This window comes from Ahaetulla prasina, chromosome 4, assembly GCF_028640845.1.
Source record: "Ahaetulla prasina isolate Xishuangbanna chromosome 4, ASM2864084v1, whole genome shotgun sequence".
Lineage (NCBI taxonomy): Eukaryota > Metazoa > Chordata > Lepidosauria > Squamata > Colubridae > Ahaetulla > Ahaetulla prasina.
The window spans coordinates 141,338,576-141,361,995 of record NC_080542.1 but is presented as its reverse complement, the minus strand read 5'-3'; the positions used below and the strand labels follow the sequence as shown (position 1 = coordinate 141,361,995).

The window sequence follows — 23,420 nt, the reverse complement described above, 5'->3', positions numbered from 1 at the left end:
GAGAGAGAGAGAGAGAGAGAGAGAGAAAGAAAGAAAGAAAGAAAGAAAGAAAGAAAGAAAGAAAAAGAAAGAAAGAGAAAGAAAGAAAGAAAAGAAAAGAAAAGGAGGAGAAAAAGAATGGTAGGAAAAAAAGGAAGAGGAGGATGAAGAGATAGAAAAGGAAGAGGAGACACTGAAGAGAAACAAGAAGGATTTCTATAAGGAATTGATCGGAAAAGCCAACAAATGCAGCTTACTTCCCTTAGCTACCAAAGCCAGAAGCAAAGTAATGGAGGCAGGAACATATATGGGATGGGTGGATGATTTTAGACACAACTACCATATGTGATCAAAATCATCCTCCTTCTTTTTTTTACAGGACATGCAGGGCTTCAATCACAGGTTTGCAGCCACCATATTTACTTTTCATATAAACACACAAATCCCTCCTCCCAGCGGTGAAATGCTACCGGTTCGCACTGGTTCAAGTGAACCAGTAGTGATCAAAGCTACCAGTTCCCCCGAACCAGTATTTCCGATGATCAGCTGTGCCGTGCAATTTAAAATTGCTAGAAAGCAGGAAATCCTGCTTTCTAGTGAATCTAAATTGCACGGCACAGCTGTTCCCCCCATCACTGTTCTACTTACCTTCCTGAGCCTCCTTTTTCCAAGTGACGCACGTATTTGGTGCGTCTTGCGCATGCGTGTGCGCACAACATGCATTTGGCACACTGCGCATGCATGCACAGAGTACATTTGGCGTGCACTGTGCATGCGCAGGCAGCAAACTGGTGGCAAACCGGGGAAAATTTCACCACTGCCCCCTCCCCACACCCTAGATGGAAAGTTCATTGGTACAAATTTATCTGACTAGCAAATACCAACCCTTGTTTGGAGAGTTCATACTTCACACTTAACCATTAGACAAATTGATTTGGTCTGTTTCTTCAGATTTGATTTGTCACGTGAATTTTGCCATTGGTTTGGGAACCATGGTTTAAGATTATGAGAAGGGATAATACTACTTTATATTGCACTAACAAGACCACACTTGGAATATTGTGTCCAGTTCTGGTCACCAAGATACAATATATATATATATTGAGGCCCTTGAAAAAGTGCCGAGAAGAACTACAAAGATAATAAGACGTCTGGAAGCTAAACTATATGAAGAATGGCTGAGGGAGCTAGCATGTCTAGCTTAACAAAAGGATTAGGGGCAGTGGTGAAATCCAAATTTTTTTACTACTGGTTCTGTGGGTGTTGCTTGGTGGGCGTGGTGTTGCTTGGTGGGCGTGGCTTGGTGCGCATAGCAGGGGAAGGATATTGTAAAATCTCTATTCCCACACCACTCCAGGGGAAGGATACTGTAAAATCCCCATTCCTTCCCCACTCCTGGGTGAAGGATATTGCAAAATCTCCATTCCCACCCCATTCTGGGGCCAGCCAGAAGTGGCATTTTCTGGTTCTCCAAACTACTCAAATGTTCCGCTACCGGTTCTCCAGAACCTGTCAGAATCTGCTGAATTTCACCCCTGATTAGGGGTGATATGACAGGCATTTTCCAGTACTTATCTCTCTGTCACAGAGATAAGGGGGTAGACTTATTCTCCAAGGCACCTGAGGGAGGACAGGAAGCAATGGGTGAGGATTGCTGGAAGAAAGATCCAACCTAGAACTAAGGAAAAATTTCCTGTCAATGAGAAAACAATGTGTAGAACAGCTTATCTGGAGTTACGAGTTTTCCATCACTGGAGATTTTCAAGGAAAAAAAAATCTCACAACTATTTATCCATGATGATAGAAGGGCTCTTGCCTTGATCAGGAAGTTTCACTAGAAGACCTCCAAAGTCCCTTACAGCCCTGTTTTTCTATGATTTAATAACCATACTTAGCAGTAGTTACAAATATTGGCTTTAATAACTGATTCATATGTCAGCATTATTCACGGTTTGCTTTAACCTGATTGGGCTGACCTCTATGATCTGACTTACATGTCAAATGCTAAGCCATAAACCATGTTTCTGGAAATCTCCCTACCTCGGTTGAAGCATCACCACAACCAGAGGCAATCTCATGACGGCTCAGCAAACCAGGCCAAAAGAGACTGATTTCTAAGTCAACGTACTTTGCATTTGGATTACAGCTGATAAATCCTGAACTCTGTGGAATTAGCAAAGGCGTGGCGGTCATCTCTAGTCCTACCTCTCCGAGACCCAGTAATTATTGGGAAGTGCAGAGCAGGCTGGCTGGCTGTAGAACAAAGAAAGAGGAAGCCGAATGCTATTAACGCAAAGTGCTTGAGAAATTTGGAACTATCGTATTTTATGGCCGTGAGAAAGGTCCGGTGAAGGTCACCGATGCCCGGATGCTGAGGGATACTCATGCCTTGTTCCTCCTAACAGGATTATCCAGTGGCTGGGTCATTCCTATGTCTCATTCCAGTGTGCCTGCAATCCGCCATTCTGTGGAAGGTTGCACCAGGGGGGCAGAGCGTTTGGCAGTAAGCTCAGAAAAATATTTTGGCAGATAAAAAGTGCTGCACTTGCACTGAAGTTCTCAAGGGCGGTGAAGGCCCAAGCAATTAGGAAGGCAAAGAAGAAAGAATCAGGATCCCTAAGCTGATCTGCTCGACTCTAGGCTGATCCACCAGCTTGTTCTATAGCAGCTGTTCAAAAATACATTTTGCTTCCTTGAGTTTGACATGATCTAATTTGGAAACCTCAGTGACCTGCTGTTTGACTCAAAAGTCTTCGGAAGCATAGCTAAAATTTCTGTTCTCAGAGTTTAGTATCCTGAGTTCTGATGGCAGCTTTTGCACCAATTATAAGGCAAATCAATAATCTCATTAATATCACTGTCCAAAAGATTATTTGTCCAGAAAAAAGTTAAGTATACAAAGACAGTCCTTGATTTATGGCCATACACTCAGAAACCATTTGAACGGCACTGGGGGGGGGGGAATGACTTTACAACCAGTTCCCGTGCTTACAACTGTCCTAGCATCCCTACAGTTCTGTGATCAAAATTTGGGTGCTAGCATCCAGATTAGCATCCATTTAAAATAGATAAAGCACCCAAGGATCACAAATTCTGAATCTATACATAATGCAACTTCTGTACAAAACTTTGAAAGATTACACTGGTTCATTTTGGCTGGGGAATCCTGGGAGTTGAAGTCCATTACACTTTCAAGCTGCCAAGGTTGAGACACACTGGCCAAGAAGAAAATTTCTTGCCCCAAATTTTCCATCTATATACTCCAACTCCCTCAAATGACAGCAATAGAAAACAAGAGGATGGTGGGGAAGAGGAATAAAACAGGCGTTTGGCATTCGGGTCAAAATAAATATTTTAGCCCTTTGCATGTTCTAACAGAAACACAGAGTTGGAACTCTCCGCGATGCTTGGATTGCAATCCCCAAATTGACGAGGGAGGAAATAGCAAAGGAGATAAAACTCCACAGCTGGGTCACTCAAGGGTGTTGTTCCTTGGGGAAAATATTTAGAAAGTGACTCATGGAATAACAAGTAGGAACAGGGGCTAAAGATCATCCATACCAGTTTCCAGCATCCTCTCATGGTCTTTGGGACATGAAACCGTAGCATTTGGAGGAAAAACAAAGGGGACTGCAAGTAGTCCTTGACTTGTGACCATTTGTCCTTTCTATGAAAGCTGCTCAAGGTTGACACCTTCAAATTATGGTGGCTCTTGTAGGTGTAGGTGAACCTTGGCCAAGACCATACTTATAGCCCTGTACATCCAACCAAATACCAAAGAATGGAATAGTATGGTATGATATGGTATGGTATGGTATGGAATGGAATGGAATAGAATAGAATAGAATAGAATAGAATAGAATAGAATAGAATAGAATAGAATAGAATAGAATAGAATAGAATAGAATAGAATAGAATTCTTTATTGGCCAAGTGTGATTGGACATAAGGAATTTGTCTTGGTGCATATGCAAAGCTAGCTAGCTACAGAATAGCAATAGTACTTAGACTTATATACCGCTTCACAGTGCTCTACAGCCCACTCTAAGTGGTTTACAGAGTCAGCCTATTTTCCCCAACAATCTGGGTCCACATTTTACCGACCTCGGAAGGATGGAAGGCTGAGTCAATCTTGAGCTGGTCAGGATCGAACTCCTGGCAATGAGCAGAGTTAGCAGAGGTTCATTCTAACCACTGTGCCACCACAGCTCCAGAAACTGAAGATGGAGAGTGCTCGTTCTTACCATCCTACGGTCTCTCTGCCGTCATAACCTGCACTGGTTATTGCTGCGATTCTGAGTGCAACTCAAGCTACTGGTTGTGACCATAAAGCCTGATTGGCATAAGACCAGGTTATTTATGGGAAACCCCTAACGTTCATGGTGTCTGCCCAGCCACTAAAGGCTGGCAGAGTTGGCACATTCCAGGCCTCTTGGACTAATAATGTCATGTCTTGGGACCTTCTTGACTGCAATGCCTACCCTGTAGAATGAGATCCTCCCCGCCCCCCGGAGATCTCCTGGCTCCCATCCTAAAGGGGTTTTGGAGAGCCTTAAAGACCTAGCTGTCTTCCTGGGTCTTGACTTCAGGTAGTCCCCAACTTACAACCACAATCGAGCTCAAAATTTCTTGTTGCTAACCAAGGCACTTGTACAGTGACTTTTGCCCCCTTTTACAACCCTTCTTGCCAAAGTTCTTAAGTGGATCGCTGCAATTGTTAAGTCGATAACGTGGTTGTTAAGTTAGCAGCTTCCCCGATGACCTTGGTCGTCAGAAAGTCACAAAACTTGAACAAATGGCCCCGGGACAATGCAACTGTCATAAATATGAGGCAGCAGCCAAGAACCTGAATTTTGATCCTGTGATCATGGGGATGCTGAAATAGTTGTATGTGTAAAAATGGCCGTAAGTCTCTTTTTTCAGTGCTGTTGTAACTTTGAACGGTCACTACACGAATGGTGGTAAGTCAAGGACTATCTATACAGTGATTCGGCTTCTTGTTGGATAGGTCTATGTGTTTTGGCAGTATTGGCTGGATGCACCATCTCACTCTCTATTCCTTTTTCTGCTTTCCATTATATTGTTTTACTCTGTTTTGCTGACCTTGAGTTGATGCCAAAATGGATGAAAACAAACAAACAAACAAACAAACATAAGGATGGGGGAAAGCCTGATGAATCTCCCTGAGGTCATGTCCCAATTATAATAATAACAGAGTTGGAAGGGACCTTGGAGGTCTTCTAGTCCAACCCCCTGCCCAGGCAGGAAACCCTACACCATCTCAGACAAATGGCTATCCAACATTTTCTTAAAAATTTCCAGTGTTGGAGCATTCACAACTTCTGCAGGCAAATTGTTCCACTGATTAATTGTTCTAACTGTCAGGAAATTTCTCCTTAGTTCTAAGTTGCTTCTCTCCTTGATTAGTTTCCACCCATTGCTTCTTGTTCTACCCTCAGGTGCTTTGGAGAATAGTTTGACTCCCTCTTCTTTGTGGCAACCCCTGAGATATTGGAGCACTGCTATCATGTCTCCCCTAGTCCTTCTTTTCATTAAACTAGGCATACCGAGTTCCTGCAACCGTTCTTCATATGTTTTAGACTCCAGTCCCCTAATCATCTTTGTTGCTCTTCTCTGTACTCTTTCTAGAGTCTCAACATCTTTTTTACATTGTGGTGACCAAAACTGAATGCAATATTCCAAGTGTGGCCTTACCAAGGCATTATAAAGTGGTATTAACACTTCACATGATCTTGATTCTATCCCTCTGCTTTGGCAGCTGCTGCACACTGCTGGCTCATATCTAAATGGTTGTCCACTAGGACTCCAAGATCCCTCTCACAGTTACTACTCTTTAGCAAGGTACCACATATATGGTACCTGTGCATCTTGTTTTTTTGGCCTAAATGTAGAACCTTACTTTTTTCACTGTTGAATTTTATTTTGTTAGATAGCGCCCAATGTTCAAGTCTGTCAAGATCTTTCTGTATCTTGAGCCTATCTTTTGGAGTGTTGGCTATTCCTGCCAGCTTGGTGTCATCTGCAAATTTGATGAGTTCCCCATCTATCCCCTCGTCAAAGTCAATTATCCAGCTATATCCTCTGGAAATAATCAGAGGTGAGATAATGTTACCTGGAATCAGCTTCAATTTTAGGTAGTGATGAATGTAAAATTAGCCAGGAGATCGGAGGGAAATTGGGCAGTATGGTGTAGCTAAAGAAGAAGGTGAGGACATTCAATTAAGGGTAGGTGCACGCTGGAAATATTTGCAGGCCTTTGCCTCCCGAGAAGGATGGATAGGCACTTCAGTTTAAAAGGAAAAAGAAAAAAGAAAAGAAAACACAACTGCAAAAATAGAAGTTATACAGATCTCAAGCAGATTATTTTTTCAACCTTAGAACAATGCTCCTTCAGTGATTTAAAATTAATCTGTTCTAGCCAAAACAAATCTTAGGTAGATTATAGGAAAAAGTCCACATGGAAAAATCAGCGGGATTCGGTTTGAATCCTTCTTTCCTTGTTTCTGAATCACTTGCAAGATGGATATCTTTTCAGTCAGCTTAATTTCCAGTGGGCATGTCTCGATGACTTCTTCTTCTTCTTCCTCCTCCTCCTCCTCCTCCTCCTCCTCCTCCTCCTCTTCCTCTTCCTCTTCCTCTTCCTCTTCCTCTTCCTCTTCCTCTTCCTCTTCCTCTTCCTCTTCCTCTTCCTCCTCCTCCTCCTCCTCCTCTTCCTCTTCCTCTTCCTCTTCTTCTTCTTCTTCCTCCTCCTCCTCCTCCTCCTCCTCCTCCTCCTCCTCCTCCTCCTCCTCCTCCTCCTCCTCCTCCTCCTCCTCCTCTTCTTCTTCTTCTTCTTCTTCTTCTTCTTCTTCCTCCTCCTCCTCCTCCTCCTCCCCTCCTCCCCCCTCCTCCTCCTCCTTCTCCTCCTCCTCCTCCTCTTCTTCTCCTCCTCATCTCCTGGTCTTCCATAGTTTAGCCTAATAGAGCTGGACCCAATCCCAATATTAAGAGTTCTTCCCTTTCTAACTCTTGGAAATATTATTGCTACTATTACTACAAGACTAGCTACTAATAGAAATTGTTGAGATCCTCTAAACTCGCATTTCTTAAAGAATGCTCTGAAGATCTTCTGAGTAGTACACTCTTCTCTTTACAGGGTGGTCCTCAATTTAAGATTGAGCCCAAAATTTCTATTGCTAAGTGACACAGTTGTTAAGTGAGTTTTGCCTCATTTTACGACCTTTCTTGCCACAATTGTTAAGTGAGTCACTGCAGTTGGGGACAGTGTAATGTATTTTAATTTTAGGAGGGAAATTTGAGTGGGAAAATGCACGTTGCTGATTGGCTGATGCCTCAGCCAAATTACTATTTAAAGAGGGTTTTTTGCCTGTTGGCTTTTGCTGGGATCACAATAAACTAAAGAGCTGTTGTCACTTGTATCGTCTTCTGCCTCTTCATTGCCCGAACTTAACATTGGCGACGAAGGTGGGATATTGAAGGCAGTGAGACAGGAAAAGAGCTGAAGGAGCAAATTAGTTTCAATCCCAGCCAATATCAAGAGCGGATACATAGCGATGTCTAGCTATACGCCGCCAGCGCCATTGGACCCAGCCAAGGAGAAATGGGGGTCGTACATGGCTCGTTTCGAGTGTTTCCTCGAACCTAACGAACTGCAAGGAGTATCGGATAATCGGAAGCGCACTTACTTCCTGAGCCACTGTGGGCCAGAAGTCTTCGATACTGCCAAATCGCTGTCGGGAGCAATGCCTGTACAGTCGGTGCCATGGCAAACGCTACAGACGACGCTACGAGCACACTACGCACCAGCGCCATTGAAGTTTGAACAATGGTTTGAGTTGAGGCAAAGAGTTCAGCGAGAGGGCGAATCGATAAGTGTGTACATGGCCGCATTAAGGAAAGCCACAAACCACTGTGAGTATAGAGACTTGGAGGACACTTTATTAGAACAACTCATTTGTGGGGTCAGGGACATCCGACTACAGAGGCGGCTGCTGTCGAAAAGCAACCTAACCCTGGCGATAGCCCTGGATGAGGCCAGGGCACACGAGATGTCCACCAAAGTGGCGGAAACCTTACAAAAGCCGAACATGCTGAATGCCGTGGCGAAAGCAACACCAGTCCACAGCGAAGAAATCCAGGCCGAATCGGACGATGAAGAAGAGGAAGAGGTTTTCCACACCGAGAGGCTGGAGAGAGGTGACGGGACGAGTGCGTGAGTTGCGGAGGCCAACACCAATGACAGAATTGCAGGTTCAAAGATGCAATTTGTCGGCCGTGTGAAAAGAAAGGACACATAGTTCAGGCCTATCGAGCCTCCCAACCTTCCCGCCAAAAATTCAAACCGGCCAATCAACAGGGCGCCGGTTCAGCGAAGCGGCCAGGGATTGGCCAGTTCAAAAAAGGCGCGAAGTCGAATCACACCACTGTGCGAGTGGGCCACGCATCGACACGACTAGAAAAGAAAATATTCACTAAGACCTACATCGAAGGAGTGCAGTGTAAAATGGAGGCGGATACCGGCTCATCAATCACGATTATGTTCTGGGACCTGCCAGAAGTCGTGAAACGACAGCTGCAACCCCAAAAGCTGAGAGTGCAAGACTACCAGGGAAACCGGATCCCTGTTAAAGGAGCCACAACGGTCTGAGTAAGATATGGACAATTCAAGAAAACCCTGCCGATCACCATCATTGACGGAAACCTGCCCAGCTTACTGGGACTGGACTGGTTTCGAGCCCTAGGAATGGGTATAACCGGGATCCACAGCAATGGAGTCAACCAGAAGGACGAATTGTTGAAGGAATTCGAGGACATTTTTCAAGACAGCCTGGGCAAGTACGTGGGGACCCCCATATCATTCAGTTTAGACCCCCAAGTAGCTCCCATTAGATTAAAAGCTAGGAGAGTTCTGTTCGCTCTCAAACCCAAGATAGACAGGGAATTAGAAAAACTAGTAAACCAGGGAATACTAGTCCCCGTCGACCATGCAGAATGGGAGACACCAATAGTGACACCAGTCAAACCGGACGGATCAGTCCGGATTTGTGCTGACTATAAGGCAACGCTTAACAGGGCATTGCAGAAGAGTGCTTACCCCGTTCCCGTAGTGCAACATTTGTTGCACTCGTTAGGACAGGGACAGGTTTTTGCCAAACTAGACCTGGCTCAAGCATACCAACAACTACCAGTTGACAATGAAACGGCCGAAGCACAGACGATTGTCACACATCAGGGTGCTTTTAAATGCACTCGACTTCAGTTTGGAGTTAGTGTAGCTCCCGGGTTATTCCAAAACCTAATGGAACGGCTCCTACAAGGTCTACCGGGAGTAGTTCCATATTTCGACGATGTACTGGTATCAGCAGAAAACTTGGAAGAATTAGGGGTCAAATTGCGGAAGGTTTTGGGCATTTTCAGGTCTGCGGGGCTTAAGGTTAAACTCAACAAATGCCAGATAGGAGTTGAATCTGTAGAATTCTTGGGTTACCGGATAGATAAGGAAGGCATCCACCCAACTGAGAGCAAAGTGCGAGCCATTAGAAAGGCTCCAACCCCAAAAACAAAACAGAATTACAAGCATTTTGGGGGCTTGTAAACTTCTATGCGGTATTTTTAAAAAATAAGGCAACGGTAGTCGAATCGCTACATAAACTGCTAGCGAAAAAAGCTGTTTGGACTTGGGGCAGGGTTGAGGCTAAGGCGTTTGAAGGCATTAAGAATCTTTTGTCCAGCGATAGCCTTTTAATTCAGTACAATGGGATGTTGCCACTAGTACTAGTTTGTGATGCATCACCCTACGGGGTAGGGGCTGTCCTCAGCCACAAGTTATCGAACGGTTCAGAAGCCCCTATCGCATATTTTTCCCACAACTAGACCGGGAAGCCCTGGCTATAGTCTCTGGGGTTAAAAAATTCCACGAGTACCTGTTTGGGCAGCAATTTGAAATAGTCACAGACCACAGACCTTTATTGGGACTCTTGGCGGGGGATCCTCCAACACCGGTTGCATTATCACCCAGGCTGACCCGTTGGACTATTTTCCTGGCAGCATATTCATACAAACTGTCTCACCGACCGGGCAAAGATTTGGGACATGCGGATGCTTTAAGTAGATGCCCGTTGCCAGAGACTATTGAAGACCCGACCCCAGGGACGCCTGTCTTGTTAATTGACTCTTTGGACTCTGGCCCAGTCACATCCACGGAAGTGACTAGGGCATCTTACAAAGATATTATTGTGAGAACTGTAATCAGCTGGGTGCAGAGCGGATGGCCCGCTGCACCTGGGGATCATTTCAAAGAGTTTACAAAGAAGCGTTCGGAACGGTCGGTACAAGGGGGTTGTCTGTTATGGGGGGATAGAGTGGTTATTCCGGAGAAATTACGAGGGCATGTGTTGGAGCTATTGCATGTGGGCCACCCAGGGATTGTGAGGACGAAAAGCCTAGCGAGAAGTTATGTGTGGTGGCCACAAATGGATAAAGATATTAGCGACCGGGTAGGGAAATGCCACGCTTGTCAGGAATCAAGGCCACTACCGCCAACAGCCCCCATCAGGGAATGGGAGAAACCCCAGGGTCCTTGGTCCAGGATCCACATAGATTTTGCCGGGCCGTTCCATGGGCAGACCTTCTTAATTGTGGTAGATACCTACTCGAAGTGGTTAGAAATTTTACTCATGAAAACCACAACAGCGGAAGCATAATCACAGTCTTGAGGCATCTTTTTGTGACACACAGGTTGCCCGACACTCTAGTGTCCGATAACGGCCCACAATTCACGGCCACCCAGTTTGAAGGGTACTTGGCAGGAGAGGGCATCTGACATGTCCTCTCGGCACCTTTCCACCCGGCGACGAACGGACTTGCAGAACGTTTCGTATGCAGTGCCAAGGAAGCGCTATCTAGAATTAGCCCAGGAGATTGGCAATCCAAAATTGATACCTTCCTGGCAGTCCAACATAGAACTCCCTGTGTGACCACCGGCCGCAGCCCATCGGAGTTATTAATGGGTAGAAGACTCCGGTGCCCCCTAGATCGGTTAAACCCAATATACTCCCCTGAGGGGTACCAAAGCACAAACGGAAAAACCAGAACAATGACAACAGGTGACCTGGTATGGGCACATAACTATAGTGAGGGCCCAGCGTGGCTAAGGGGAACAATTGTAGGAGTGACAGGCCCAAAGTCATACTTAGTGGACATGGGGGATGGCAGAGTGTGGAGATGCCACATAGATCAGTTACGAAAAAGAATACAAAACGATCCAGAAACCAAACAGCCAGACTCTGACTACCAAATACAGGAACCAATAGCTAGCTCAACCCCGAGGCGATCGGAGGACTTAGCTGAGTCTGAAGAAGTCCAGCGACACCAACCGGTTCCTCCAGAGGACAGCAGGGACGACTCTGCAAATAATCCAGGGCCGGAGGGCCCAGAGGAGGAGCTGGGAGAAACAAACAGTCCCTCCGACCAGCTCAACTCACTCCCAGGGAATGAACTGCGCAGGTCAGAAAGAGTTAGGAGACGCCCTGTCTACCTGCGTGTCTACGTGGAGAAATAACATGCAAATATTATGCAAAAAAACTATGTAAATATGGTACAATGTATTCTGGGAGGGGAGGAGTGTAATGTATTTGAATTTTAGGAGGGAAATTTGAGCGGGAAAATGCACGTTGCTGATTGGCTGATGCCTCAGCCAAATTACTATTTAAAGAGGGGTTTTTGCCTGTTGGCTTTTGCTGGGATCACAATAAACTAAAGAGCTGTTGTCACTTGTATCGTCTCCTGCCTCTTCATTGCCCGAACTTAACAGACAGATTGACACATCCCACAAAGCCATTTTCATTTTGGCTTCCTGCAATGGGTGAAATGCTATTACCCAGGATATTCCTATTTCTGATCACATGCTATTGTATTTCAGCATGATTTGGCATTTATCTTTGAATTTTATTAACCGTCATTGCCACTGCTAGCATTATAAAACACGGTCAGGCTTAACTTTTGAAAGAAAATGAAATATCTGAAGGGATAAAAATCAAGCTGATGTAGTTCCCATCTTCAAAAAAGGAAAAAAAGCAGATCCAGGAAACTACAGACCCATCAGCCTGACCTCAATACCAGGGAAGATTCTGGAAAAAATAATCAAGCAATGAATCATTGAACACCTAGAAGCAAAGTAATAACCAAAAGCCAACATGGGTTTGTCAAAAACAGATCATGCCAGACTAATCTCATTGCATTCTTTGACAAAATGACAAAATTAGTGGACCAGAGGAATGCTGTCGATATAATTTACTTGGACTTCAGTAAAGCATTTGATAAAGTAGACCATAACCTATTACTAGATAAAGAAGAAAAATGTGGGTTAGACAGCACCACCACCAGATGGATTCGTAACTGGCTGACCAACCACACTCAATGTGTAGTCCTCAACGGAACTACATCCACATGGAGGGAAGTATGCAGTGCCAAGGAAGCGCTATCTAGAATTAGCCCAGGAGATTGGCAATCCAAAATTGATACCTTCCGGGCAGTCCAACATAGAACGCCCTGTGTGACCACCGGCCGCAGCCCATCGGAGTTATTAATGGGAAGAAGACTCCGGTGCCCCCTAGATCGGGTAAACCCTACATACTCCCCTGATGGGTACCAAAGCACAAAGGGAAAAACCAGAACAATGGCAACAGGTGACCCGGTATGGGCACATAACTATAGTGAGGGCCCAGCGTGGTTTAGGGGAACAATTGTAGGAGTGACGGGCCCAAAGTCATACTTAGTGGACATGGGGGATGGCCGAGTGTGGAGACGCCACATAGATCGATTACGAAAAAGAATACAAAATGATCCAGAAACCAAACAGCCAGACCCTGACTACCAAATATTTGAACCAACAGCTAGCTCAACCCCAAGGCAGTCGGAGGACTTAGCTGAGGCTGAAGAAGTCCAGCGACGCCAACCGGTTCCTTCAGAGGACAGCAGGGACGACTTTGCATATAATCCAAGGCTGGAGGGCCCAGAGGAGGAGCTGGGAGGAACAAACAGTCCCTCCGACCAGCTCGACTCACTCCCAGGGAATGAATTGCGCAGGTCAGAAAGAGTTAGGAGACGCCCTGTCTACCTGCGTGTCTACGTGGAGAAATAACATGCAAATATTATGCAAAAAAACTATGTAAATATGGTACAATGTATTCTGGGAGGGGAGGAGTGTAATGTATTTGAATTTTAGGAGGGAAATTTGAGCGGGAAAATGCACGTTGCTGATTGGCTGATGCCTCAGCCAAATTACTATTTAAAGAGGGGTTTTTGCCTGTTGGCTTTTGCTGGGATCACAATAAACTAAAGAGCTGTTGTCACTTGTATCGTCTCCTGCCTCTTCATTGCCCGAACTTAACAGACAGATTGACACATCCCACAAAGCCATTTTCATTTTGGCTTCCTGCAATGGGTGAAATGCTATTACCCAGGATATTCCTATTTCTGATCACATGCTATTGTATTTCAGCATGATTTGGCATTTATCTTTGAATTTTATTAACCGTCATTGCCACTGCTAGCATTATAAAACACGGTCAGGCTTAACTTTTGAAAGAAAATGAAATATCTGAAGGGATAAAAATCAAGCTGATGTAGTTCCCATCTTCAAAAAAGGAAAAAAAGCAGATCCAGGAAACTACAGACCCATCAGCCTGACCTCAATACCAGGGAAGATTCTGGAAAAAATAATCAAGCAATGAATCATTGAACACCTAGAAGCAAAGTAATAACCAAAAGCCAACATGGGTTTGTCAAAAACAGATCATGCCAGACTAATCTCATTGCATTCTTTGACAAAATGACAAAATTAGTGGACCAGAGGAATGCTGTCGATATAATTTACTTGGACTTCAGTAAAGCATTTGATAAAGTAGACCATAACCTATTACTAGATAAAGAAGAAAAATGTGGGTTAGACAGCACCACCACCAGATGGATTCGTAACTGGCTGACCAACCACACTCAATGTGTAGTCCTCAACGGAACTACATCCACATGGAGGGAAGTATGCAGTGGAGTACCCCAAGGCTCGGTTTTAGGCCCAGTACTCTTCAACATCTTCATCAATGACTTGGACAAGGGGATAGATGGGGAACTCATCAAATTTGCAGATGACACCAAGCTGGCAGGAATAGCCAACACTCCAGAAAATAGGCTCAAGATACAGAAGGATCTTGACAGACTTGAACATTGGGTGCTATCTAACAAAATGAAATTCAACAGTGAAAAAAGTAAGGTTCTACATTTAGGCCAAAAAAACAAAATGCACAGGTACCATATATGCGGTACCTTGCTCAATAGGAGTAACTGTGAGCGGGATCGTGGAGTCCTAGTGAATAACCATATAGATATGAGCCAGCAGTGTGCAGCAGCTGCCAAAAAAGCCACAACAGTTCTGGGCTGCATAAACAGAGGAATAGAATCAAGATCACATGAAGTGTTAATACCACTTTATAATGCCTTGGTAAGGCCACACTTGGAATACTACATTCAGTTTTGGTCGCCACGATGTAAAAAAGATGTTGAGACTCTAGAAAGAGTGCAGAGAAGAGCAACAAAGATGATTAGGGGACTGGAGGCTAAAACATATGAAGAACAATTGCAGGAACTCGGTATGCCTAGTTTAATGAAAAGAAGGACTAGGGGAGACATGATAGCAGTGTTCCAATATCTCAGGGGCTGCCCCAAAGAAGAGGGAGTCAAACTATTCTCTAAAGCACCTGAGGGTAGAACAAGAAGCAATGGGTGGAAACTAATCAAGGAGAGAAGTAACTCAGAACTAAGGAGAAATTTCCTGACAGTTAGAACAATCAATAAGTGGAACGACTTGCCTGCAGAAATTGTGAATGCTCCAACAGTGGAAATTTTTAAGAAAATGTTGGATAGCCATTTGTCTGAAATGATGTAGGGTTTCCTGCCTGGGCAGGGGGTTGGACTAGAAGACCTCCAAGGTCCCTTCCAACTCTGTTATTATGTTATGTTAAATTTGAAAGTGCTATTTAAATTCCAAGTTCTCCCCTTTTGACTACTTTGTTTCTTTTTGCTTGTATTTTCTGTTGGATAAGTTCAAGGTCTTGCCATCATGTTTCATTCAATAATACATTGATATGTAATAAAAGTTATAAATATTTTTAAAAGGGAGTTGATTCAGAGACTGTGTGGACCAGAGGTGGGTTTCAGCAGGTTCTGACCAGTTCTGGGGAACTGGTAGCAGAAATTTTGAGTAGTTCAGAGAACCTGTAGTAAAAATTCTGACTGGCCCCGCCCCATCTATTCTCTGCCTCCCAACTCCTAGCTGATTGGGAGGAAATGGAGATTTTACAGTATCCTTCCCCTGCCACGCCCACCAAGCCACGCCCACCAAGCCACACCTACAGAACCGGTAGTTAAAAAATTTGAAACTCACCACTGGTGTAGACCATCTTGCTACTTATAGATTTCATCAGGAATAAGCCTCCCGCTCTCAGTGCTATTTTGCTCTTTAAATAATGGATTTTTAAAATATTTTATAATCAAATGTTATTATCTGAAATGCCTGAACGAGCCTAGAAAAACTCCAAAATTAATCTAAACATGTTTAAAATCATACTTTTGTTTCCTTGGTCCCTAGGGAAGAGAAGCTTACTATGTCATTTTATCATAGCCAAATAAAGTGGAAAACATTAATTTTATTAAATGGGAAAGAATTGGGTTTTGTTGGAAGAAATCCAGAGTCTTTAAAAAATGCTTTGATAACAGGCTGAATTTTGCAGTCTTTTGATCTTCACAAATATTCACACACAATGATAATCTAACTCAATGACTGGCCTGGCTGGCTATGTATTCTCGATTTTTCACAGCCCCAGAATGTCTGCAAGGTATCGTGTTTGGGAAAAACTCTCCTAAATTGACGAAACAAATAATTGAAAGCATATACACCCACTTGGTTCCATTTGAAACCTTCCTCTACTCTTTCCAAAAGCCAACTGATTTCTCCTATTTATCCACGAGAAGCATCTGGGTAATAAACAAACACATGGATAAACTAATCTTCAATCTTTCCCCGTAGATATTAATTTTACTTAGTGGAATGCGGTTCTGTGTTCCTATTAGAGAACCTTTACAAAGATTCTTGAACAGGGATTGAAGCATCAACATGACTTCTGAATCGTTAAAGGACAATTTATATGTCTATGGTCGTGGTTGTCCTAAAGGTGATTTTTCAAAAGGCACCTGAACTTTGTTTTTCCTAAGGTAGAACAAAGTCCAGTTGCCTTTTTAAAAAGCACCTTTGGGTTAACATTTTTAGCTCAGGGATGAAATGAGGGAACCTTAGTGTTCTCTGAGTTTAGGACTAGCACTAGATGGTGTTTACCTAGTTTGGGTAATGAAATGTCTTCAGTGCTTAGGACTAGCACTGATAAAGTTACGTAATTTGGGTAATGAAATGTTTGCAAGAGAACAACCGGAGATCACCTAAGACCTCTGACTTCTGTATCAAATGCCAAGGAGACAGAAGTTTTGAATGTCCTGTAGGAGTCGGCCATAACCGCAGTAGTTTAGAAGCCTGAACCTGATCAACAGAAAACAGGAACATGAAAGAAACAGCACCATCTTAAGGTGTAAATCTGAAGAGCAGAGCATATTAAACTTCTGTTTGGAGAATTGTCTGTCATTCAGAAGATATAGAAGAAGTCACTTTATGACTTCTCTTGAGCTATCTTGCTTACTATAATCTATGGAATATGTTTATAATTCTATACTGGTTGGAAGCTGAAAGTCACCACTAGGAATTTAAACTTAATGTTAACCGCTTTAATCTAGATTGCAGAAAATATGACTTCTGTAACAGAATCATCAGTGCTTGGAATACTTTACCTGACTCTGTGGTCTCTTCTCATAATCCTAAAAGCTTTAACCAAAAACTTTCTACTATTGACCTCACCCCATTCCTAAGAGGACCATAAGGGGCGTGCATAAGCGCACAAACGTGCCCACCGTTCCTGTCCTATTGTTTTTCTTTTCTTCTTCCTATATATATATAGATGCTTATACCTCCCAATATTTACTCATATATATGTTTATATACTATAAAATCTTTTGATATGATGTTGTGACAAAATAAATAAATAAATAAATAAATAAAATAAAAATAAAGAATTAGTGGCTTCGCAGATTTTAAACTCTAACTTTCCAAGCCCAAACCCATTTTCTTGCAGATATTTCATTACCAAATTACTTAACATCATCCATGTAGTGTAAGGTTGTAATGATAGCACCATGAAATTGAGAGAGGATGGAAGGGGCGTGGCCAGCATTGTTGCGGGATGGCGATTCTGGGGGCTCCTTGAGGATCCTGAGGATTGCCGATATTCCTGCCGTTTTGGGAATCCCTTTTTGGGATCATAGCTGTCCTGTAGAGACAGCGAAGAAAGGAGGCACAGATTGGCGCAAACAGGGAAGTGGCAAATTCCCTGAAGTGCCAACACCAGCCTCCGACCCAGCGGCATGGAAAGGCAGCCATTGAGCTGTCACTAGCAGGGGGCAACCATGCTAAAAGATTGGAGCAGGAGAGGTGACCGAACGGAGGATTCTTACCGGGAAAATGATTTGCCATTATATAGGTAAGAAGGAAAATCACTAAGGCTTGAAAAAAGTTTTTATTTTGAATCAGCGGCTAAATTGGCATGCGGAAGTACAAATAGAAGGGAAAATAAATGGAACTTGGAAATTAAAGCCCCAGAAAAACTTTTCATCTGAATTTTAATTTGACTGTGGAAGAGACTAAATATTAAAAGGAATAAAAAACTGGAAAAAAAATATCGTTTACTAACAAAAACTTAAGTCAGGAAATGATAAATTTGGTGGACTAATAATGGATACTTTGTAGCTGAAATATTTGTGAACAGGAAAGAACTATCTGCTGGAGGAAAGAAAGTATCAGAGCGTCTAGACCAGCGTGGGAAAAAAGCATTGTATGGACATCTGCTGTGAACTTGCAAAAGAAGGAGGGGGAGCAGAACAGATGAATACTTATTGGAATATTTTAAAGACATACTGGGTGGACTCTTCCAGAAATAAAGACGAAATAAAGAAGAAAAGAAGAAAAGAAATATATGAAGTTAAAATTTGATTATAAATTGATTTAAAAAGTCTTTCTCCTTGTATTGGAAATATGGAAAATTGGGAGGAATTGTGGGAAATGCTTTTGATGATCCGAGAGTCTGTGAGAATTATGGCTGGAAAAGAAATCAGTGAGGAGAATACAGATGATAATACTGGGATTGATAGTGGAAAAGTAAAAATGAAGAGAAGGAAAGAAATTTTTAAAAAGAGGGGGAGGGGGTGAAAAAGAAGGGATTGAGAAGGACAATTAAAAAAATGAAAAAGATAGTGAGAAAAATAGATGATTACACTGGGTTTAGCAGTGAAAGACGAAAGAGAAGAGGCAGAAATAGAGAAAAATTGAGGGGGGACATCAAAAGAGTGACAACTAGAGAAAAGTGGGAAAGAAGGAAAAAGAAGGGGAGAAAGAAGAAAATGAAAGAAGGGAAGAAAGGGAGGAAAATAGAGAAAATAGAGAAGGGGTCTGGGAGAGACTGAAAGAAAATGGTTAGAGGTAGGAGAAAAATAGACAAAAGAAAAGAAATTAAAGTAGTGATAGATTTGCTTCCTAATCTTTCTTTTGTGTGGGTGGGTGGGTGGGTGGGTTAATGCATGAAATGAGGGATGATCAAAAGTCCAGCAAAGGAAATTTGGAATGGTATGGTTTATTAATGAAGATAATTGAATTTTAAGATGCAAAATGGGATAAAATTGAAATGTTAGTAAATGATGTATATTGTTGGAAGAAAATAGTAAGTATTGAATTTTGAATAGAAATGTTAAGATAATAAGAGATGGAAAGTTATATTAACTGAGTATATGATATAAATGGAATAAGATGAAGATAATGTTAAGGTTTAAAATATAGGAGAGGAGGTTGGAAAAATATATGTAATAATTAAGAGAACTGGGGATGTCTGGATATTAGAGAAATTGAAAATAGATACAGCAAGAGATAGAGATAAGGAGAGAGGTGGAAGGGAGAAAGACGGAGAGAGAAAGAAGAAAGGGAAGAGGAGGGGAGGTAAGGTGAGGGAGATAAATGTAGGAGAGAAGGTTAGCGGGAGGAAGTAGGGTGGAGGAGGAGAAGGGAAAGGGGAGTAGGGAAGGAATAGGAGAGGAGGGGAGAAGAAAGTAGGAATGAAGAAAGGAGCAAAGGAAAGGCGCGTAAGAAAAGGTTGCTGTGAAAGAAATGGAGAAATGACAACCCCGAAAATATTCAAAGAATAAAAATTGAAATAGTAAAAAAAAGAAAAGGAATGAAAGGGAATGAATATGAATAAAAATGGAGAAGTTAGAAAATGAAGGGCGAAAAAAGATGTAATTTGATAAAATAAGCAAAGAAATATTGGGAAAGGAATAAAAAGTTAGGGGGAAAATTATATTTTGCCAAAAATTGTAATTAAGAAAAATATATTTGAATAGTTTGAACTGTATAAGATAAGATTGTTTATGAATTGTGTTTATGTGGAGGGGGGGGGGAAACAAAAAATCAATAAAAACTTGTACACAAAAAAAAAGAGATGGGAGAAGATGGTTTTTCTCTCTCTCTCCCTCAATCTTGGGAGAGAGAATTTGGTACTGGGTCGCTATCATCCTCCAGGTGCCCTTATTATACTGCACCTAGGTACAATCCAAATAAATTAATACTGCAGAATTTATTCTGCTCTTCTTACTATTCTTACATTTGTTCTCTTAAGTACTTTATATCTGGCATGGTGATTAATCAGAAGCTCTATAAATAAATGTAAAGATACACTTGATGGGAACTGTTTTCTAGGGTAACAGGTAACAGATTAACAGAGTTGGAAGGGACCTTATAGGTCATCTAGTTTAACCTCCCTGCTCAAACAGGAGACCCTACACCATTTTTGACAAATGGCAGTCCAATCTTTTCTTGAAAGCCTCCAGTGATGAAGCTCCCACAACTTCCGAAGGCAACTTCTGTTCCATGGGTTGACTGTTCTCACTCTCAGAAAGTCGATCCTCATTTCTAGGTTGAATCTCTCCTTGGTCAGTTTCCATCCATTATTCCTTGTCTGGCCTTCAGGTGCTTTTGAAAAGAGCTTGACCCCCTCCTCTCTGTGACAGCCCCTCAAATATTAGAAGACTGCTATCATGTCTCCCCTGGTCCTTCTTTCCATTAGACTAGCCATGCCCAGTTCCTGCAACCGTTCTTCATGTTTTAGCCTCCAGTCCCCTAATCATCCTGGTTGCTCTTCTCTGCACTTTTTCTAGAGTCTCAACATGTTTTTTATAGTTTGGTGACCAAAACTGGATGCAGTACTCTAGGTGTGGTCTTACTAAGGCTTTAAGGAATGATATTGGTACCTCCCTCGATCTTGATTGTATCCCTCTGTTAATGCAATTTAGGATGCGTTGGCTTTTTTGGCTGCCGCTGCTCACTGCTGAGTCATTCAAGCTTTCTGGTTTTCTGATAGGAATTATTCTCTCATTTGCATCTTCCTTCCATTCCAGATTTGATCATGCAAAATAGTTTTCTGATTAAGTCACACACGGTAATTATTTAAACCGCTTAAGGTTCTCTCAATCTGTATATCTCTGGATATGCAGTAAAGCTATTGTAGTCACTCAGAGTTGTTTAAAGTGGCTGGCCATTCGACTTTTTTTTTTCAAATAAACAAATATATTTTTAAGGAATCAGATTTAGAAAAGCTGGTTAGTTCTAACTGAAGCTCATGTTTAAAGATTAAAGTCCTCCCTAATCCAGCAACCTTTCTCTTTGAATAACCAGGAAAGGAAGCCAACATGCATCTGATTAAAGACCAACCTAATCCAGCAAAATTTATCCTGGGATTTTTTTGGAGTAGTGGTGGGTTGCTACTGGTTCGCACCAGATCAGGCAAACTGGTAGTGGCAGCGGCGGAAGGCTCCACCCACCCACCTGGACGCTTCTGTGCATGCGCAGAAGCGTCACACGCGAGGCCCCGAGCGAACTGGTAGCGACGAGTTTTGAAACCCGCCCCTGTTTTGGAGGTGTAACCCAGAATAGCTAGAAGTGTAGAAGTAACACATAAGACACTATGAGAACCACAACTCTTTTCTGCTAACGTGCCCTGCCACACTACAGTTCAATGGACTCACAAGCCTTGCACAAGCCATCACCTTCCTCCTCTGTTTTGCTCTTATCAGTAGTAGATTCCAAATGCTTTTAGTTTGGAAATGTCAAGTGAATGAATATCAAACTCAAAGTTGGAGGGCAAAGTAGGCAGCAAGTATTTACAATGAAGAACATAAACAACAGAGAAGGAAAAAAACACCTTGGATATACAACTAGCCAATGCTGGGTTCTCTAATACATCACTGCAGGTTTGGGGTCAGCACTGGGCCACTGAAGATAACATGTCCTATGGCAGATGCACTGTTCCCTAAACACAGGTAGTCCTTCACTTATAACCATTCATTTAGCAACCATTTGAAGTTACAGCGACAGTGAAAAAAATGACTTATGAAGGGTCTCCACACTTTTAATTTATTTATTTATTTACATTTATATCCCACCCTTCTCTGAAGACTCAGGGCGGCTTACATTGTGTAAGGCAATAGTCTCATTCTATTTGTATATTTATATACAAAGTCAACTTATTGCCCCCCCAACAATCTGGGTCCTCATTTTACCTACCTTATAAAGGATGGAAGGCTGAGTCAACCTTGGGCCTGGTGGGACTCGAGCCTGCAGTAATTGCAAGCAGCTGTGTTTAATAACAGACAGATAGTGCAAGAAGCGTTTAAGGGAAATAAAGAAGCAGAGGACTGGTTAGAATGTAAAAAAAAGGAAAAAGAAAATATGAGAAGCAAGAGGAGCAAGAATACAATGTTGAAAAGGAAATAATTGAAGTTAAAATCATATGTAGATGATAACACAGGGATTGACAGTGACAGAATAAAAATTGATAGGGGGAAGTATCTCTCAAAAAAAAAGAAGAGGGGGAAGGAAATAGGGAAAGATTGAGGGGGAAAATTAAAACAGTAAAAATTAGAGAAAGGAGGCAGAAAGGAAGATACAAGAAAAAAAAAAGAAGAGGATAAGGGAATGGAAGAAAAGGAGGAAATCATTAAGAATCATTAAGAAATGGAATTTTGGAGAGACCGAAAGAAAATAGTTAAAAGGGGAAGAAAAATGGATAGCAGAAAGGAAATTAAAACATCAATAGGTTGATTTAAGGGACGGATATTAGTAGTAGAAACTGTGTGTAAGAAATAAATTAGAAGAAATATATAGATATATTATGCTCTCACGCATCGTGGATTGGATTTGGGGGTGGGGGCGCCGGCTAGCAGCTCTGCTTGTCTGTTACAGCTGGGTGATGTGGGGGGAGAGCTATTCTGGGATGAAGCTCTTTTGTTTGCGATTGCACTATAGTGCCATTTAGTTTCACTTATGTAATGTGAACTAAACTTATCCACGGGCGATACAAATAGTATATTTCAGAAATTTAAACTGTCACGGGGAATTTTATGAAAACCTAATGAAAATGTTTTTAAATAATGCTATGAAATTTTTTTAAAAAGTCAAATTAAAAAAAAGGAAAGTGCTTCAGTATCGGACAAAACCTCTGCCGCCCACCATGAAAGCTGGAACACCTACCAGTGGACGGTAGGGACCAGGTTGACTACCACTGATATAGATTATTGTAAAAGGGAAGTAAGCAAGGATGAAATGAAGTGTATGTAAGAAGCAAAAAAGAAGAAATATACTGTTTAATGTAAAATGGAGAAGTAGATGAAATGTGAAAGATAAAATGGGTTATATGTTTTGTTGTCTGAGGATGTATGGATTGGAGAGAACAATAGTGGATGGTAAAGAAATATGTTTTAAATATTGAAAAGAACGAAGAAATTAACTGAAATTAAGATATAAAATTGAAAAGTTAGCAAATGATATAAGTAAGGATGAAATGAAATATGCAAGAAGTAAAAAAGGAAGAAGTATACTGTTTAAGAAAAATAGACCAGCAGATGAAATGTGAAGTTAGAATGGTTTATAGGTGAAAATAATTGAAAGTGAGATATAAAATTGAACAAAATTGAAATGTTAGTAAATGATGTATGCTAATGAAAGAGAAAAATAATTATTGAACTGGGAATAAGAATTTAAAGAAAATAAGAAGTGGAAGGTTGAATTAACTAAAAGGTTGTAAAGTAAAAATGGAATAAGTTGAAATACATTGTTAATAATTAAAACTATATGAGGGGAATTCTGAGAAATACTCTTAATAAATGGAGGGTAAAACCAGGGGTTGTCTGGACACCATAGTGAAAAATACTGAATTGAAAATGAAT

The 23,420-nt window shown here is 42.0% G+C and overlaps 2 protein-coding genes across 5 annotated transcripts in view; one reads left to right on the top strand and one right to left on the bottom strand.

Annotated features, from left to right (window-relative positions):
• The window catches only part of PRKAG2 (protein kinase AMP-activated non-catalytic subunit gamma 2), a 285,727-nt gene that overhangs the window by 151,098 nt on the left and 111,209 nt on the right, over nt 1–23,420 (bottom strand). The gene's annotated exons all lie outside the window — the stretch shown is intronic.
• Nucleotides 21,447–23,420, top strand: part of LOC131198743 (uncharacterized protein K02A2.6-like) — a 78,912-nt gene continuing 76,938 nt past the window's right edge. Inside the window, exon 1 of the mRNA XM_058183752.1 lies at nt 21,447–21,682. The gene's annotated coding sequence lies outside the window, so the exon portion shown is untranslated. The remainder of the gene's footprint in view (nt 21,683–23,420) is intronic.